We start from the raw sequence: 11700 nt of genomic DNA, 5'->3' as shown, positions 1-11700 counted from the left end.
TTTCTAGTTCGCATGCATATATACTCCATCTATAGGTCACTCTCGCACACTATGTATGATACTCTAGTCCAAGCTAGATATCTTGGGTGCACTCATCGTACGCACACAAATTCCTTGGCTCGTTGCCCATAACTCTCTCACGCATCACTTTGTCGTCTCGGAGCTCTTCCCCCTCTCACTCAAACTCTCAATCTACCTGGGTAACTGATACGTCTCCGTCATATCTACTTTTCCAAACACTTTGCCCTTGTTTTGGACTCTAACTTGTATGATTTGAATGGAACTAACCCGGACTGACGCTGTTTTCAGCAGAATTGCCATGGTGTTGTTTTATGTGCAGAAAATAAAAGTTCTCGGAATGACCTGAAACTCCACGGAACACCTTAGAAAAAACAATAAAAAATCCTCGCAAAAGATGAAGACCATGGGGCCCACACCCTGTCCATGAGGGTGGGGGGCGCCCCCCCCCCCCCCGGGCGTGCCCCCTACCTCGTGGGCCCCCTAGTGGCCCTCCGACGCCAACTCCAATTCCATATATTGGCTTTCGGGGAGAAAAAATCAAAGAGAAGGAATCATTGCGTTTTACGATACGGAGCCGCCGCCAAGCCCTAATCTCTCTTGGGAGGGCTGATCTGGAGTCCGTTCGGGGCTCCGGAGAGGGGGATTCGTCACCGTCGTCATCATTAACCATCCTCCATCACCAATTTCATGATGCTCACCGCCGTGTGTGAGTAATTGCATCGTAGGCTTGCTGGACAGTGATGGGTTGGATGAGATTTATCATGTAATCGAGTTAGTTTTGTTAGGGTTTGATCGCTAGTATCAATTATGTTCTGAGATTGATGTTGCTATGACTTTGCTATGCTTAATGCTTGTCACTAGGGCCCGAGTGCCATGATTTTAGATCTGAACCTATTATGTTTTCATGAATATATGTGTGTTCTTGATCCTATCTTGCAAGTCTATGGTCACCTACTATGTGTTATGATCCGGCAACCCCGAAGTGACAATAATCGGGATCACTCCCGGTGATGACCATAGTTTGAGGAGTTCATGTATTCACTATGTGCTAATGCTTTGTTCCGGTTCTCTATTAAAAGGAGTCCTTAATATCCCTTAGTTTCCAATAGGACCCCGCTGCCACGGGAGGGTAGTACAAAAGATGCCATGCAAGTTCTTTTCCATAAGCACGTATGACTATATACGGAATACATGCCTACATTACATTGATGAACTGGAGCTAGTTCTGTGTCACCCTATGATATGACTGTTACATGACGAACCACATCCGGCATAATTATCCATCGCTAATCTGGTGCCTATGAGTTTTCCATATACTGGTTTTCACTTATTTACTTTTTCGTTGCTACTGTTACAATCACTACAAAATACCAACAACATTACTTTTGTTGTCTTTACTTTTGTTACCGTTCCCACCACTATCATATTACTTTGCTACTAAACACTTTGCTGCAGATACTAAGTTTCCAGGTGTGGTTGAATCGACAACTCAGCTGCTAATACTTGAGAATATTCTTTGGCTCCCCTTGTGTCGAATCAATAAATTTGGGTTGAATACTCTACCCTCGAAAACTGTTGCGATCCCCTATACTTGTGGGTTATCAAGACCTTTTTCTGGCGCTGTTGCCGGGGAGCATAGCTCTATTCTTTGAGTCGCTTGGGATTTATATCTGTTGGACACTATGAAGAACTTGAAAGATGATCGAACTACTATTTTTCCCTCAACTACGAGGGGAGGTAAGGGACTGCCATCTAGCCTTGCACTAGATTCTCCTTCTGTTATGAGTAAGTTTGCGACACCTAAACCTACTACTGCTATTCATTCTGATATGTCGCATGTTATTGATGATGCCACTTCTGCTATGCATGATACTTATGATGAAACTACTTCTATGCTTGATACTACTGTGCCCCTTGGTGAATTTCTTGATGAGCAAATTGCTAGGTCTAGAGAAAGAGAAATTATTGAATCTGAACACGATAATGTTAGTGATGATGAAAATATGCCTGCTATTCCCGAGGGTTATCTTTTTGATGCTGAATCTTCTGCAGCTATTCTTGCTTGCCAGGATAGACAGGAACTTAAGAGGTTGCTAGTTAAATGGAGTAAATAATCTTTTAGAGATAGAATGAAACCCGACCCTACTTTTGCTACTTCACCTATCTGTGTTCTTGATCAGGATTATTATGATTTTTCTATTGATCCAGATATAATTACTTTGGTTGAATCTAATCCTTTTTATGGCTATGAATCTGAAAATGTTGTGGCACATCTTACTAAGTTAAATGATATAGCTGCCCTGTTTACAAATAATGAGAGATCGCGCTACCTTTATTTACTCAAAATATTCCCGTTCTCATTAAAGGGTGATGCTAAGATATGGTATAATTCTCTTGATCCTAGTTGTGTGCAAAGTCCCCAGGATATGATTTATTACTTCTCTGCTAAATATTTCCCTGCTCATAAGAAACAAGCTGCTTTGAGGGAAATACACAACTTTGTGCAAATTGAAGAAGGGAGTCTCCCACAAGCTTGGGGGAGGCTTCTCAAGTTACTTAATGCTTTGCCTGATCATCCTCTTAAGAAACCTGAAATATTTGATATCTTTTATAATGGACTAACTGATGCTTCCAGAGATTACCTGGATAGTTGTGCTGGTTCTCTTTTCAGGGAAAGAACACCGGATGACGCTGAAATTCTATTGAATAATATGTTGGCAAATGAAAATAATTGGGTACCTCCTGAGCCTGTTCCTGAGCCAATTACTGAGCATATTTCTAAACCAACTCTGAAGAAGAGAGGTGTTTTATTTCTCAGTCCCGAAGATATGCAAGAGGCAAAGAAATCTATGAAAGAAAAAGGTATTAAAGCTGAAGATGTTAAGAATTTACCTCCTATTGAAGAAATACATGGTCTTAATTTACCGCCTGTTGAAGAAGTATATGATCTCAATTACTTATTTACTGAAGAACCTCTCGATATCCCGACACAGGTAGTAAAGGTAAATTCTCTCTATAGATATGATAAAGCCGAAGTCCCTCCTACTAAAATTGCTAGTCAGTGCTTGGATGAGTTTGATGACTTTATGTTTAAGCAAGATGACTTTAATGCTTATTTTGGTAGACAATTAAAATAGAATACCTTTATCATTAAACGCTTGGGTGATTATATGGCTGATGTTAGAGGCGAACTTAAACTTGTTAGCAAACATGCTTCCATGGTTACCACTCAAGTAGAACAAGTACTTAAACCTCGGAAAGAAGTGCTTGATGAAATGAATAGTAAGAAAAATGACTATGCTGTTAGAGTGGCTACTAGAACTGGTAGAATGACTCAGGAACCTTTGTATCCTGAAGGCCACCCTAAGAGAATCGAGCAAGATTCTCAGAGAAACAATATTGATGTACCTAGTTCTTCTAAGAGGAAGAAAAAGAAAAATGATAGGACTTTGCAAACTTCTAGTGAACCTATTGCTGAACCACCTGAGAATCCAAATGATATCACTATTTCTGATGTTGAAACACAAGAAGGTGATGAACATGAACCTAGTGATAACATTAATGATAATGTTCATGTTGATGCTCAACCTAGTAATGATAATGATGTAGAGGTTGAACCTGCTGTTGATCTTGATAACCCACAATCAAAGAATCAACGTTATGATAAAAGAGACTTCGTTGCTAGGAAACATGGTAAAGAAAGGGAACCATGGGTTCAGAAACCCATGCCTTTTCCTCCGAATCCATCCAAGAAAAAGGGTGATGAGGATTTTGAGCGCTTTGCTGAAATGATTAGACCCATCTTTTTGCGTATGCGATTAACTGATGTGCTCAAAACAAATCCTTATGCTAAGTATATATAGGATATCGTTACTAATAAAAGAAAAATACCTGAAGCTGAAATTTCCACCATGCTTGCTAATTATACATTTAAGGGTGGAATACCAAAGAAACTTGGAGATCCCAGATTACCTACTATACCATGCTCCATTAAGAGAAATTATGTTAAAACTGCTTTATGTGATTTTGGAGCCGGTGTCAGTGTTATGCCTCTCTCTTAATATCGTAGACTTGATTTGAATAAGTTGACACCTACTGAAATATCTTTGCAAATGGCTGATAAATCAACTGCTATACCTGTCGGTATTTGTGAGGATGTGCCTATTGTGGTTGCAAACGTTACTATTTTAACGGACTTTGTTGTTCTTGATATTTCCGAGGATGATAGTATGTCTATTATTCTTGGAAGACCTTTCCTTAATACTGCAGGGGCTGTTATTGATTGCACCAAAGGCAATGTCACTTTTCATGTTAATGGCAATGAGCACATGGTACACTTTCCGAGAAAACAACCTCAAGTTTATAGTATCAACTCTATTGGAAAAATTCCATCAATTATATTTGGAGGTTTTGAATTTCCTCTCCCTACTGTCAAGAAAAAGTATGATATTCTTATTGTTGGGGATTTTCATATCCCCGTTGAGGTAACTTAGTGTTATTCGAAATTTCTCTGGTTCCGTGATTATTCGAAATGAGTTTGTTAACAAGACTTGATCAACCTTGTTAGTGGGTTCATTTTGATGATCACAAGATGGATGAAACTAGAAGCACAACCTTGTGTACCCTCTTTATATTTTCTGTTATATTAGTAGAAATAAAGTAAAATAGTATTTTTCTGTCTGGTTCCTGACTTATCCGTGCAATATAAAAATATCCCGAAAATAAAAGTCCTCAGAATGCCATGCCAATTTAATATGATTTTTTCAGGAATATTTGAGAATTTACTGTGCAAAAATTACCACGGGGGGAGATGCCACCTGGCCACGAGGGTGGAGGGCGCGCCCTACCCCCTGGGCGCGCCCCCCTGCCTCGTGGGCCCACGGTGGCCCTCCTCCACTTATCCCTGCACCCATCTTCTTCCTCTGCCTCACACAAACACGAAAAACCAACTCAAGCACGAGTTCCAGCCCCCGTTGCTGTGATTTTCGATCTCCTTGCTCAAAGCACCTCTCGCAAAACTGCTTGGGGAGATTGTTCCTTGGTATGTGACTCCTCCATTGGTCCAATTAGTTTTTGTTCTAGTGCTTTATTCATTGCAAATTTGTGCTACATAGGTGAGCATGTTCTTGAGCTTGCATGTCAAATTTATATGGTTCTTCCCAAGTAGAGTAGTTCTAATGCTTTATATAGGCCCTAGGCACTTATGGGAGTTGTTGCTATCAATTTTATTGAAGTTGGTTCACTTTTATTTGAAGTTACTAAAAATTTCAGATTGTTTTAGAAATAATGAAGAAAGTTTTGAGGGGCTCGTCGAGCCGAAGCTCGAAGGAAAAACAAAAGGAAGAAGAGCAGAAGCCCAAATTTAATTTGCCTCGCACCGCGGAGGTCCGGCCGTGTAAATGGCCTTCTGATGACTTCTTGAGGAGAGCTGGGATTCATGAAGATTTCTACTTATTAATTGAGAATGCTGGCCTCACCAACTTCCTCCACGACCAACAACCTCACCATGGTCGGCTGTTCAAGCCTATCGAAATCCTGCACCAGCCCGGAACCGGAGCCACAAGATGAGCCTCCACGACTATCTGTTTATTCTTGGGATCCAGAGGAGGCTGCCAGCCAGTGGCAGTCGGAGCCTTCTTCGTCGCAGTATGACCCCAGTTTCACCTATGGATATCCGCCAGGCTGTCCCTCGCAATAGACCAACTTAGGCCAAAAGCATAAGCTTGGGAGAGTACGTATTTCCCACCGACATTACATTCATGTTCACACACACACTCACTGCTAGATGTCGGTGCTCATACTCTTTCACTGTAATATCCATGCTAGTTTATTTTCTTTTTCCTACTTTCTTCTTGTGTGTTTGGTAAACTTTAAGAAAAAAGCAAAAAAAATAGTTAGTTTATTTCTTTGCTGTAGTAATTAAAAAGAAAACCCAAAAAGATTTCCCGTTCTTCTTTTTACTTGTTGGGAGCTTTCTCGTGTAAATACTTTTTATTTCTTTTCCTTTTTGGGGGGGGTTGAGAAGACCATATTGAAAATGCTTAGTGGCTCTTATATGCATGATTGATTATTTAAACTTAGAGCCCATATTACTTGTCTTCTCTCTTGAGTTGAATGCTTGCAGATTCCAGCTTAGTCCAATGCACATGCACTCTTATCATTATACACACCGTTCGGTCGTGCAAGTGGAAGGCAATAATGATGATATATGATGGACTTATTGGGATAAGAAAAGCTGGTATGAACTCGACCTCTCTTGTTTTTGTAAATATGATGATTCATCATTCCTGAGTCAGCTATTATGAGGTAAACATATTTGTAATGACATTTAGAGATTATAGTTGCTTGTGCCATGCTTGATTAGCTATGAGTTATAATGGTTTACCTTGCGTGCCAACATGCTATTAGAATGATTATGATGTGGTATGATGGGATGGTATCCTCCTTTGAATGAATTGAGTGACTCGACTTGGCACATGTTCACGCATGTAGTTGAATCAAATCAACATAGCCTTCACGATATTTATGTTCCTGGTGGATTATATCCTACTCATGCTTGTACTCGGTGCGAATTAATTTTAATGCATGTTTACGACTGTTGTCGCTCTCTCAGTTGGTCGCTTCCCAGTCTTTTGCTAGCCTTCAACTGTACTAAGCGGGAATACTTCTTGTGCATCCAAACTCCCTAAACCCCAAAGTTGTTCCATATGAGTCCACTATACCTTCCTATATGCGGTATTTACCTGCCATTCCAAGTAAATTTGTATGTGCCAAACTCTAAACCTTCAAATAAACATTCTGTTTTGCATGCTCGAATAGCTCATATCTCAACTAGAGCTGCCCTTATCTTCCGTGTTAGGCGGGTTATTCTCAAGAGGAGTGGACTCCGCTTCTCATTCACGAGAAAATGGCTGGTAACCGGGATGCCCAGTCCCATGCTTTACGCAAACTAAATCAAAATAACTGCAAACAAAACTCCCCTTGGGACCCATTGAATGCTGGAGTCACTCGTTGTTTCGAGAAAGCCATGGATTGATGCTTGTGGAGGAAGGGGAGTATAAACTTTACCATTCTGTTTGGGAACCGCCTATAATATGTTTAGCATGGAAGATATCGTCGTCTTTTAGTTGTTATGTTGACAATGAAAGTATGCCGCTCAAAATATAATTTATCTCTATTTCAAAACCGAGCTCTGGCACCTCTACAAATCCCTGCTTCCCTCTGCGAAGGGCCTATCCATTTACTGTTATGTTGAGTCATCACCCTTCTTATTAAAAGCACCCGCTGGACAGCACACTGTCGTTTGCATTCATTATCATTGGTTTATGTTGGGTATGACTTGACTGGATCTCTTTTACCATGAATTACAATGTTTAGTCAGTCCTTGATCTTTAAAGGTGCTCTGCATTTATGTTTTGCGGTCTCAGAAAGAGCTAGTGAGATACCATTTTGTTATATCATGTTATGATTATTTTGAGAAAGTGTCGTCATCCAAGTTTTATTATTATGGCTTGCTAGCTGATTATGCTATTGATATGAGTAATTGTGAGACCTACGTGTTATTGTGAGTATGGTTACTTCATAATATTTGCTGAAACTTGAATGTTGTCTTTTCATGTTTACAACAACAAGAGCAAACAGAGTTTGTAAAAGTTTTTCTTTTTCTCTTTCAGTTTGTCAACTGAATTTGCTTGAGGACAAGCAAGGGTTTAAGCTTGGGGGAGTTGATACGTCTCCGTCGTATCTACTTTTCCAAACACTTTTGCCCTTGTTTTGGACTCTAAATTGTATGATTTGAATGGAACTAACCCGGACTGACGCTGTTTTCAGCAGAATTGCCATGGTGTTGTTTTATGTGCAGAAAATAAAAGTTCTCGGAATGACCTGAAACTCGACGAAACACCTTAGAAAAAACAATAAAAAATCCTCGCAAAAGATGAAGACCAGGGGGCCCACACCCTGTCCATGAGGGTGGGGGGCGCCCCCCCCCGGGGCGCGCCCCCTACCTCGTGGGCCCCCTAGTGGCCCTCCGACGCCAACTCCAACTCCATATATTGCTTTCGGGGAGAAAAAAATCAGAGAGAAGAAATCATCGCATTTTACGATGTGGAGCCGCCACCAAGCCCTAATCTCTCTCGAGAGGGTTGATCTGGAGTCCGTTCGGGGCTCCGGAGAGGGGGATTCGTCGCCGTCGTCATCATCAACCATCCTCCATCACCAATTTCATGATGCTCACTGTCGTGCGTGAGTAATTGCATCGTAGGTTTGCTGGATGGTGATGGGTTGGATGAGATTTATCATGTAATCGAGTTATTTTTGTTAGGGTTTGATCCCTAGTATCCATTATGTTCTGAGATTGATGTTGCTATGACTTTGCTATGCTTAATGCTTGTCACTAGGGCCCGAGTGCCATGATTTCAGATCTGAACCTATTATGTTTTCATGAATATATGTGTGTTCTTGATCCTATCTTGCAAGTCTATAGTCACCTACTATGTGTTATGATCCGGCAACCCCGAAGTGACAATAATCGGGACCACTCCCGGTGATGACCATAGTTTGAGGAGTTCATGTATTCACTATGTGCTAATGCTTTGTTTCGGTTCTCTATTAAAAGAAGGCCTTAATATCCCTTAGTTTCCAATAGGACCCCGCTGCCACGGGAGGGTAGGACAAAAGATGCCATGCAAGTTCTTTTCCATAAGCACGTATGACTATATACGGAATACATGCCTACATTACATTGATGAACTGGAGCTAGTTCTGTGTCACCCTATGATATGACTGTTACATGACGAACCACATCCGGCATAATTATCCATTGCTAATCCGGTGCCTACGAGTTTTCCATATACTGGTTTTCGCTTATTTACTTTTCCGTTGCTACTGTTACAATCACTACAAAATACCAAAAACATTACTTTTGCTGTCTTTACTTTTGTTACCGTTACCACCACTATCATATTACTTTGCTACTAAACACTTTGTTGCAGATACTAAGTTTCCAGGTGTGGTGGAATTGACAACTCAGCTGCTAATACTTGAGAATATTCTTTGGCTCCCCTTGTGTCGAATCAATAAATTTGGGTTGAATACACTACCCTCGAAAACTGTTGTGATCCCCTATACTTGTGGGTTATCAGTCACACATACACATACATGTCTCACTCGCACTCGATAGGCCCATCTAAAACTCTATATCTCTCCCTCGTTCTCTCTCCATCTCACACGCACACACACACACAATCTCATGCCTAGCTAGCCAAGTATGATGGTCTCTCAGTCAATTGTAGGCACACGCAGTCCCCCCTATATGTATATGACGAGCTAATCTTAGTCTCCATCACAAACATGTGCATGGTCTATCTCGATTTCTCTCGGGGCATCTTTCTATCGCGCACGCACCTCCCTCGATCTCCCACCCATATAGTCCCCTCACGATATAGAGGGGATCTCTCTATCGCAAACACACCCTCTCTCCCTCCCCGTGCGTCCATGTTCTCCATGTGTCCCTCTCGACCTTTGTTCCTTGTTGGCCAGACCTCTATTGGACATGTGCTATAGGGGTGTCTCTCTCCGTTGCAAACAATCATACACTAGCTATCTTCGTGTATCTCCTCGCCTCGCTTTTCTACCTCGGAGATGCATGCGTGATATGTTCGCATAAGAAACGAAAACACACACACTCTCTCTAATTTATCGTTTGTTGTCACTTTCTCTTTCACACACATACTCTTTTTGCACACTTACCCATTCTCCTTCACACGCACTTGATCTCTCTCGACTTAGGCACTCTCCTCGATCCATAGCATATAGATTTATTGAAAAGTCAAACATCACAAAGTTTGACCATGTACGTGGAGAAAAACAATTACATCTAGAACGTCAAACATATACCATTAGATTCACCATGAGATGTAGTTTTGTATGATGTATCTTTGGTATTGTAGATATAAATAACATTTGCGTAAACCTGATCAAAGTTTCCAAAGTTTGACTTCTAAAAAATTTACATGCACTGCATTATCGAGCGGATGGAATATCTCTTTCCCCCTCTCAGCTATCTGACGCACCACTCAGCCTTATCGGGGCTCCTCAATCTCTCTCAAACTTTATATCTCCCTAGTTCACACATACACATGTCTCGCTCACGCTATACATATAGACCCATCCAACACTCTCTGCCCTTGTTCTCTCTCCATGTGACACGCACCCCCCTAAGTACCATAATCCCTCACTCCATCATAGGCGCAAGCACTCCCCCCCTAAGTATTATTATCTCTCACTAGCCATCATGAACATACGTATTGTCTCCTTCCATCCATACGTCTATCTCGATATCTCTCGGGGCATCTTCTATCGCGCACACACCTTGTCACTCGATCTCCCACCCATGTAGTCCCCTCATGATCTCCAGGGGATCTCTCTATGACAAACATACACTCTCTCCTCCCCATGTCTGCATTTTCTCCGTACATTGATGTCTACTACACAACCTTCTTCTTGTAGACGTTGTTGGGCCTACAAGTGCACGGGTTTGTACGACAATAGCAAATTTCCCTCAAGTGGATGACCTAAGGTTTATCAATCCGTGGGAGGCATAGGATGAAGATGGTCTCTCTCAAACAACCCTGCAACCAAATAATAAAGAGTCTCTTGTGTCCCCAACACACCCAATACAATGGTAAATTGTATAGGTGCACTAGTTCAGCGAAGAGATGGTGATACAAGTGCAATATGGATGGTAGATATAAGTTTTCGTAATCTGAAAATATAAAAACAGCAAGGTAACTAATGATAAAAGTGAGCGTAAACGGTATTGCATTGATAAGAAACAAGGCATAAGGTTCATACTTTCACTAGTGCAAGTTCTAACAACAATAATAACATAGATAGATCATATAACAATCCCTCAACATGCAACAAAGAGTCACTCCAAAGCCAATAATAGCGGAGAACAAACGAAGAGATTATGGTAGGGTACGAAACCACCTCAAAGTTATTCTTTCGGAACAATCTATTCAAGAGTTCGTACTAGAATAACACCTTAAGACACAAATCAACCAAAACCCTAATGTCACCTAGATACTCCATTGTCACCTCAAGTATCCGTGGGCATGATTATATGATATGCATCACACAATCTCAGATTCATCTATTCAACCAACACAAATTACTTCAAAGAGTGCCCCAAAGTTTCTACCAGAAAGTCAAGACGAAAACGTGTGCCAACCCTTATGCATAGGTTCATGGGCGGAACCCGCAAGTTGATCACCAAAACATACATCAAGTGGCACGTGATATCAAATTGTCACCACAAATAAACACGGCAAGACATACACCAAGTGTTCTCAAATCCTTAAAGACTCAATCAGATAAGATAACTTCAAGAGGAAAACTCAATTCATCACAAGAGAGTAGAGGGGGGAGAAACACCATAAGATCCAACTATAATAGCAAAGCTCGCGATACATCAAGATCATGCCAGAGAGAGAACACGAGAGAGAGATCAAACACATAGCTACTGCTACGTACCCTCAGCCCCGAGGGTGAACTACTCCCTCCTCGTCATGGAGAGCGCCGGGAGGATGAAGATGGCTACCGGTGATGGATTCCCCCTCCGGCGGGGTGCCGGAACAGACTCCCGAGAGGTTTTTGGTGGCTACAAAGGCTTGCGGC

This window comes from Triticum dicoccoides, chromosome 2B, assembly GCF_002162155.2.
Source record: "Triticum dicoccoides isolate Atlit2015 ecotype Zavitan chromosome 2B, WEW_v2.0, whole genome shotgun sequence".
In the NCBI taxonomy this organism is placed as follows: Eukaryota; Viridiplantae; Streptophyta; class Magnoliopsida; order Poales; family Poaceae; genus Triticum; species Triticum dicoccoides.
Note: the sequence above shows the minus strand (reverse complement) of the source record.